The sequence below is a fragment of the Thamnophis elegans genome, chromosome 7 (genome assembly GCF_009769535.1).
Source record: "Thamnophis elegans isolate rThaEle1 chromosome 7, rThaEle1.pri, whole genome shotgun sequence".
NCBI classification, from domain to species: domain Eukaryota; kingdom Metazoa; phylum Chordata; class Lepidosauria; order Squamata; family Colubridae; genus Thamnophis; species Thamnophis elegans.
Window position 1 is genome coordinate 29,135,389 of NC_045547.1, and position 8,406 is coordinate 29,143,794.

The following is an 8,406-nucleotide window of genomic DNA, read 5'->3' on the forward strand; positions in this document are numbered from 1 at the left end:
AAGGTAAAGGTAAAGGTACCCTTGCACATATGCCCTAGTGGTTCCTGAATCTAGGGGACCGTGCTCATCTCCGTTTGAAAGCCAAAGAGTCAATGCTGTCTGAAGACATCTCCGTGGTCATGTGGCCAGCATGACTAAATGCCAAAGACACATGGAACACTGTTGCTTTCCCACCAAAGGTGGTCCCTATTTTTCTTCTTGCATTTTTATGAGCTTTCGAACTGCTAGGTTGGCAGAGGCTGGGATAAGTAACAGGAACTTATTTATTTATTGTGTTTAATAATAATAATACGTGGTGCTAGGGATTTGAACTGCTGAACTGCTGACCTTTCTGATCGACAAGCTCAGTGTCTTAGCCACTGAGCCATCGTGTCCCATTTAAGGTGTATAACATCTTGATGCAACCAATATACCGTTGTTGCAAAACTGAAATTGTGATGTAGAATAAATAGAAAAAGTACAATAAAAACATTTGTATATAAAAAAGAACATATATAATTAAAGATCCCACTTTTCTCATGCAAAAAAACTCAAATTAGCTATTGGCATGCAACACAAAATAATCAAAAGAGTAGTAATAATACATTTTTGAGATAGTCCTGCAGAAAAAATAATTCAGATTATTTTTCTTTCTCTTTTTCACTTCATTACAATGTTGCATTTAATCTTTTAATTTTGGAGAACAGATTCATTCTGTAAATAAAGCTTGCCCCTTATAAGAGGGAAGATGGGAAAGACAGCCAAAGTAATACTTGGATATTACTATGATAAATATGAATTGTATAATATTTCCAAATAATTATGGTTAGCCAGGGGATGAAATTAAGACAGAAATAATAAAGTGGAAGAAATTAAAACAGTCAGTGTTGGGGAAAATATTCATGATAATAATAAATCTTTTGCCAGCAATGTCTTTGTTTCAGATAATACCCATTTTAATAACTGATATACCACTTAAACAATGTCAAAAAGAGATATCTAAATGTATAGGGGAATGGGAAAACACAAGTTAAATACAAAGTGTTAAGAGACACACAGAAAAAAGGAAGATTTCGTTTACCAGATCTGAAATTGTATTTTGCTGCTTCTTGTTTGGGCCTGGATAAAATAATGAATGTTGCTGAGAAATGGGACTTTTAGAGTTAGAAGGTCACAATATTAGATTCAGATGGCATGGATATTTATGGCACAATAAAATGAAAGTTAATGTGGAATTCAGAAACCATTTTGACATACCATATTGAAGATATGGAATAAATATAAACCCCCAGTTGTGCCCCAAACACTGTTATGGATTTCAGCTCAGGAGAAAATGGAGTAAATGGTGAACTTTCCTTGAACTTCCTTTCTTTTTTTTTCTTTTTTAATAAAATCTTTATTAAGTTTTAGCAAAACATATCAAAACCCAGGAAAAAATAATTTATATTTGGACTCAAGCCAAGGTGCTGCTCCTAAGGGACTCCACAGACAATAAAGCAGACTATTATATGAAACAGTATAAAGCAGTTTAACAAAAGGGAGCCTCCACATGCAGCCTTGTGAACCTATAATGCTCCATCTTGACAGCTGAGCCAATGTATCTGAAAGCATTGTGAAGCTCCTTTAGGTTTCGAAGGGTTTCAGGTCTCTGCAGTTTACAGCTGGTTTCTTTTCTCCTTTGCTGAGTCTTCTGCCTTATCCAGCCCATTGGTTTCTGGACTGCAGGAGAAAGCTTTGAAAGAGAAAGGTGACTTGATGGCTTTTTAATCCCTTCATGGGACAAAAAGGGTTTTCTGTTTGCCTTTGTTGCTGTTGGGACTGTGACAACTCAGAACAGAGCAGTGTGACCCTTGCTCAGCATTGCAAGGTCAACAAATGTGGAAACAATTGCTGAATGTCTTTAAACTCTTTTCAGGGATTGGGGAGTAGAATCAGTGGAAGATATGGAAGCGCTCAAATTCAGAGCAAGGAGCAACAAAAACAGCAACAGAGATGATCTTCTAGTTACTCCTCCAAGACTTGCATTCAAGAGACTGGAGAGGAATGTAATAAAACACAGAGCAAGGCACCTTTGAATAATAACCACAATGCTGTTAAAAAAAACAAAACAACCAATCCCACCTTGCTTCAGTTAGATGCTGATTTCAGTTTCTCAGACTGACTTGAATGTCACTGGGCAGAACCCTACTGCAATTTATCATAAGATCATTGTTTCAGTTACAACGAGCAGACAGAATTGCAAAAGCATCTGGTAAACAGAAGGGAGGAGGCATATGTTTATATATCAAATGGTGCAAAGACATAACTATACTGAAGAAACACTGTGATGTGGACTTAGAGACATTAATTATCAATTGAAAACCATACTATTCTCCACATGAGTTCTCATTTCTCCTGATTGCTGTCTATGTTCCTCCACAAGCTTGTGTAAACAATGGATTACGAACTCTATCTGAGTGGAGGCTGAAACCAAATACCCAGATTCACTGTCCATTATTTTAGGAGACTTAAGCAAAGCAAACTTAAGGAAAGAACTTCCAAAATATTTTCAGCATGTCAATTGTCCCGCTAGAGGCAAGAATATTTTAGACCACTGCTCCACAGCACTAAAAGATGCTTATCGGTCTTTACCGCGAGCAGCTGTGGGACACTTTGATCATTGCATGATTCACCTTGTACCTGCTTACAGACAAAGACTTAAAACCATGAAACCAACAATTAAATCAGGGAGGACTTGACTGTGGAGGCAAAGCTAAAGCTACAGGCTTGCCTAGACTGCACTGACTGGAATGTTTTGGAAGATACCTTTGCAGACTTGGATGAGCTCACAGATACTATAACATCATATGTCAGTTTTTGTGAAGACCTGTGTGTATCGACCAGAAAACTGAGACTATACAGTAACAATAAACCTTGGTTCACAGCTAAACTTAAGTAGCTACATCATTCCAAAGAGGAAGCCTACAGAAAAGGTGATAGAATGCTGTACAATCAGGCCAGAAACACATTAACAAGGGAGATCAGAGCAGCAAAAAGAAGCTTCTCTGAAAAAACTAACAAATCAGTTCTCAACAAATGAACCAGCCAACATGTAGAAAACTCTTAAAAATATCAACGGTTACAGCAAACCTTCCTCCAAAGCTGAAGGAAATAAACAATTGGCAAATGACCTGAATGTGTTTTATTGCACATTTGAGAGAAAACTACTGCCACCCATCTCCACAATCCCCATCTCAGATACACCAACAACAGCTAAGCCTCCTACAATGTGCCCTATTCCACTGAGCCCACCATCTCTGGTGATTACAGAGAATGAGATGCAAAGCCTTTTCACAGACAAAATCCAGGTCCAGACAAGATAACTCCTTCTTGCTTAAAAACCTGTGCTGATCCATTGTCCCCCATCCTTTAATAAATCACTAGAGATGTGCTATGTTCCTTCTTGCTTCAAATGCTCTACTATCATCCCAGTGCCGAAGAAACTCTCCATCAAGGCACTGAATGACTTCAGACCGGTTGCTCTAACATCTATAGTTATGAAGTTATGAAAGACTAGTGCTTGGCCACCTGAGAACACCACGGATCCACTATTTGATGCCTTGCAATTTGCCTACCGAGCAAATAGATCGACAGATGATGCTGTTAATATGATTCTGCACTACATCTACAACATCATGAATCTCAAGAGTCCTCTTTGTAGACTTCAACTCAGAATTCAACACCATCATTCCAAATAAGCTAAATCAGCTAGCTGTACCTGACCACACTTGTAAATAAATTGTAAGCTTCCTAACAGACAGGAAGCAGCAGGTGAAGCTAGGCAAAATCACATCAGATACCTGTACAATTAGCACAGGAGCCCCCCGGGCTGTGTGCTTTCTCCACTTCTTTTCTCTCTGTATACCAATGACTGCATCTCAAAAGATCCCTCTGTAAAATACCGAAGTTTGCAGATGATACAACAGTGATTGGTCTTATTCAAGACAACAATGAATCAGCATACAAATGGGCAGTTGAACAACTAGCCTTGTGGTGCAGCCAGAACAATCTTGAACTAAATACACTCAAAACTGCAGAAATGGTGGTGGATTTTAGAAGAGAACCTCCTATATTACCACCTTTTCTAATATTAGAACACAATATCAACAGTAGAGACCTTCAGGTTTCAAGGTTCTATCATATCTCAAAATGGACACCTTAACTTAAAATGGACACCTAACATCAAAAATGTCATTAAAAAAGCACAACAAAGAATGTTCTTGCGGCGCCAACTCAGAAAGCTCAAACTGCCAAAAGAGCTGCTGATTCAGTTCTACAGAGGAATTATTGAGTCTGTCATCTGCACCTCCATAACTGTCTGGTTTAGCTCTGCAGCCAAACAAGACAAACATAGATATCAACAGTTATTTAGAACTACAGAAAAAACAATTGCTACCAATCTGCCTTCCATTGAGGACCTGTATACTTCATGAGTCAAAAAAAGGGCTGTGAAAATATCTACAGACCCCTCACATCCTGGACATAAATACTTTCAACTTCTATCCTCAAAACGACACTATAGAGCACTGCACACCAGAACAACTAGACACAAGGACAGTTTTCCCCCGAATGCCCACACTTGGTTTAACAACTAAATCCTACAACACTGTCAAAAATTTACTAAGAATGTATTACTATTATTCATCTCTTCTTTTCTAGTAACTATCTCTCCCCATTTATGACAATACCCATGTTGCTTATATCTTTCAATTTATATTTTTTTATTTGTTTCCTGGTACAATTTGATAGCTTACTAGTAACCTTGACTATCACTAAGTGTATCTTTTTTATTCTTGATGAATGTATTTTTAAAATAGTTTTTATTAAACTTTTTTACCTTTAAAAATAGAAGGAAAAATACAACACCCCCCCCCCCCCAAAAAGACAAACACAATAATATAAGTTAGTTATACAGGCTTCTGTATAAGCATTCTGATGAATGTATTTTTATTCTCCTTATGTACACTGAGAGCATATGCACCAGAGACAAATTCCTTGTCTTGGCCAATAAAGAATTCTCTTCTCTTCTCTTCTCTTCTCTTCTAGTCTTTGCTTTTCTCTTCTCTTCTCTGTTATTCTATTCTATTCACAGTTTCATAAGCAATTTTTATCCATTCTACTACTTTTTTGGCAGAAAAACAGGACACACTTTACATTGTTCAACCTTTAGAGAGAGCAGGGTTCATGGGGGTAATATGATAGCATAAAAAAACCCAAGGATGACATTTTTCAGTTTGGGGTTTGGGGAGGTATCTGTCAACATCCCATGTTTCACTTAAGGAAAGATGAAAAATAATGCAGCTGAAGTTTGGCTATTTGCCATCAACATTCAAAGGATTCTAGTTGGCCAAAAAAGGAGGAAATGGCTGGAATCTACATGGCTCATGAGTTGTCTAATTTCCAAGATAGGAAAAGTTCTTCCAGAAATAATCAGGCCTTGATATTTGTAGGATGTTGAAGATGAAACCTTGAGCTGAGGCCACAAACTAACAAGAATCTACCTTCCTATTTGCTCTTTGGATTGTTTCTTGTCCGACAGAACATCTAGCAGGTTTTGCTAGCATGAGATTACATATGGCAGTCTAGAACAAAAAGCACTGTCTTCCTTCCTTCTAAAAACTGTATCATCCAGCAACGTTACATCTTTATAACACTTTCTAAATAAAAATTAATTATGTTTAATAACAAAGTTTCTAGACCTCCTTTCTTAATCACTGTTTACAATTATATCCAATTTCCCTTTTATCATATCAATACAAATATTACATTATTATCATTATCAATCATTTATTTAACAATATCGTCAGCATTTTATTTTTTTTTCCTTTTTCCTTTTGATCTTAGTTTAACTAAATGATCACCATTTAGAATTTATACCAAATTTCCTTTTATCAAACCAATACATATGTGTACATTGTTATCATCATCAATTATTTATCTAACTATATCCATTATCACTTCATTTTTGACATAATGCTCTAATTTTAACTAAATTTGACTAATATTTTGTTATTAGTTTTCATATCTCAACCTTACCACTTCTCACCACTTCTCCATGTAGAAGCTGATTTCAAGTCAGCTGTATTAAATGACCCCATCCCCACCAAAGGATGCACATGCAATGGTCAATGAATGTAGAAATCATGCTAACTAGTCATAGTACTAATTAGCATATTTGCTATACCTAAGACCCAAAACATGAATTGATCCCAAAGCACAAAAAGCAGAATTTGGATCTGGATTTGTAAGATATATTTATGATGGAGATGCCTAATGTATAGGTGCTCCTCAATTTACAACCATTCATTCAGTGACTTTTTGAAGATAAAACGGCACTTTAAAAAAAAGATTTACAACCAGTCCTTACACTTACAACCATGGCAGTATCACCCACAGCATCACCTTGCATATCAACTGAAATCCTGGCCCCAACTGTGGTTGGAAGCCAAGGGCTACTTGTCTTCCCACATGAAAAGGAAATAAAAATAAAAAAAGAACTGATCAAAATCAACACCAGTAGCAGCAATTTGTGTTAAAACTTTTGTTGGGTGAAATTGTACATTTTCCACCAATTTTAGAGCAAAATTTAGTGATTTAAGATTTTGAGTTGTGAAATTCTATGCAAAGTATAATAACAAAAGTATTTTAAAGAGAAAAAAAACTTTGGAGGCACTTAAAGTTGATTCTAGGACAACTGGCCATGGCAACTCACTGCGGTCGACTTGCCAAAACTGTGTCGCCCTGGCCGACTCATCCTGGTTGATTCACTCCAGCTAACTCACTGTGGGACAACTTATTGCAACCAACTCACCAGGGAATAACTCGCTGCAGGACAGTTCAATGGTGAGATAATTCAAGAGAGGGACAAGTAAATTGCGGAACTTGTCTTGCTTTAAGTTAGAAGTCCTTGAGACTGGGGTGAGCTGCAATTCTACTTGTCCCTCTCTTGAGTGAGAATGAGTCGTCCCATGGTGAGTTAGCTGCTGTGAGTTGTGTCATTCCACTTTAACCTTTCTGGCCAGGTTTCTCTGAATGTTATCCCTATAAAGTATGAAATCTTTTATCTATTCTTTTATTACACTCAAAACCATAGAAATGGTGGTGGACTTTAGGAGAAACTCTCCCATACTACCACCTCTTACAATACTAGACAACACAGTATGAACAGTAAAAACCTTCAAATGTCTAGGTTCTATCTTATCTCAAGACCTAAAATGGACACCTAACATCAAAAACATAATCAAATAAAGGACAACAAAGAATGTTCATTCTGTGCCACTATAGAGCACTGTACACCAGACACAACTAGACACAAAAACAGTTTTTTCCTGAATGCTATCACTTTGCTAAATAAAAAATTCCCTCAACACTGTCAAACTATTTACTAAGTCTGCATTATTATTACTATTAATCTTCTCATCGTTCCTATCACCCATTTCCTCCCACTTATGACTGTATGTCTATAACTTTGTTGCTTGTATCCTTACTATTTATATTGATAACTATACAATTTATATTTATAGTATGATTTTATTGCTTATTTGTACCATTTGACTATCATTAAGTGTTGTACCTTATGATTCATCACAAATGTATCTTTTCTTTTATGTACATTGAGAGTTATGCACCAAAGACAAATTCCTTGTGTACAATCACACTTAGGCATTCTATTCTATTCTATTCTATTCTATTCTTAGAAATCATATCAAAAGAATGGAGATTTATTTATGCTTCCTTGACTCGAGCAAGTGAAATATACCCACACACCCACACCCATACCCACACCCGGATACCCGTGCTTTGCTACGAAACTATGTGATTGGGCTTGATACGTTGACACTTAAAGCTTGAAAATTGAAAATTGTTGTGGCCCAGCAGGAGCTGTTGGAGCTGCCACTAGACTCCGACAGCCAGGGGCCCTATGAGTTGGCTCTGGATGATGTAGAGGACCCTGGACAGGGTTCTGACTCCGAGCAGGGTGCAGAAAGGCTGGTTGGCCACCAGGAGGAGCCTGAGCCTTGGACCAGTGGGGAGGAGACAAGGGAGTGTGATCTGGACGTCATGCATTGGAGCAGTGGAGAGGAGCCAAGGGAGTTGTTCCTGGATGCCCGGCAATGCCGGGCAGATCGACGTAGAAAGCAGCTACGCAGTTACCAAAGATAATTGGACCCAGGTGATTGTAATTAGGCTCCTCTCAAGATAGTATTTAAAGAGAGACTGGGAGGAGCCTGGATTTGCAGGATTCAACGTCATTCCTAATGCTGGAGAAGTTGTTATCAGTCGAAGTCTGAGTTGCTGCCAAGGTTCTTATCTGTGTGTTATGTTTGGCTTTCAGCCAACAAGGTTTTGGTTTCTTGCTAATAAAGTGCTGTGAAATTCCAGTTAAGC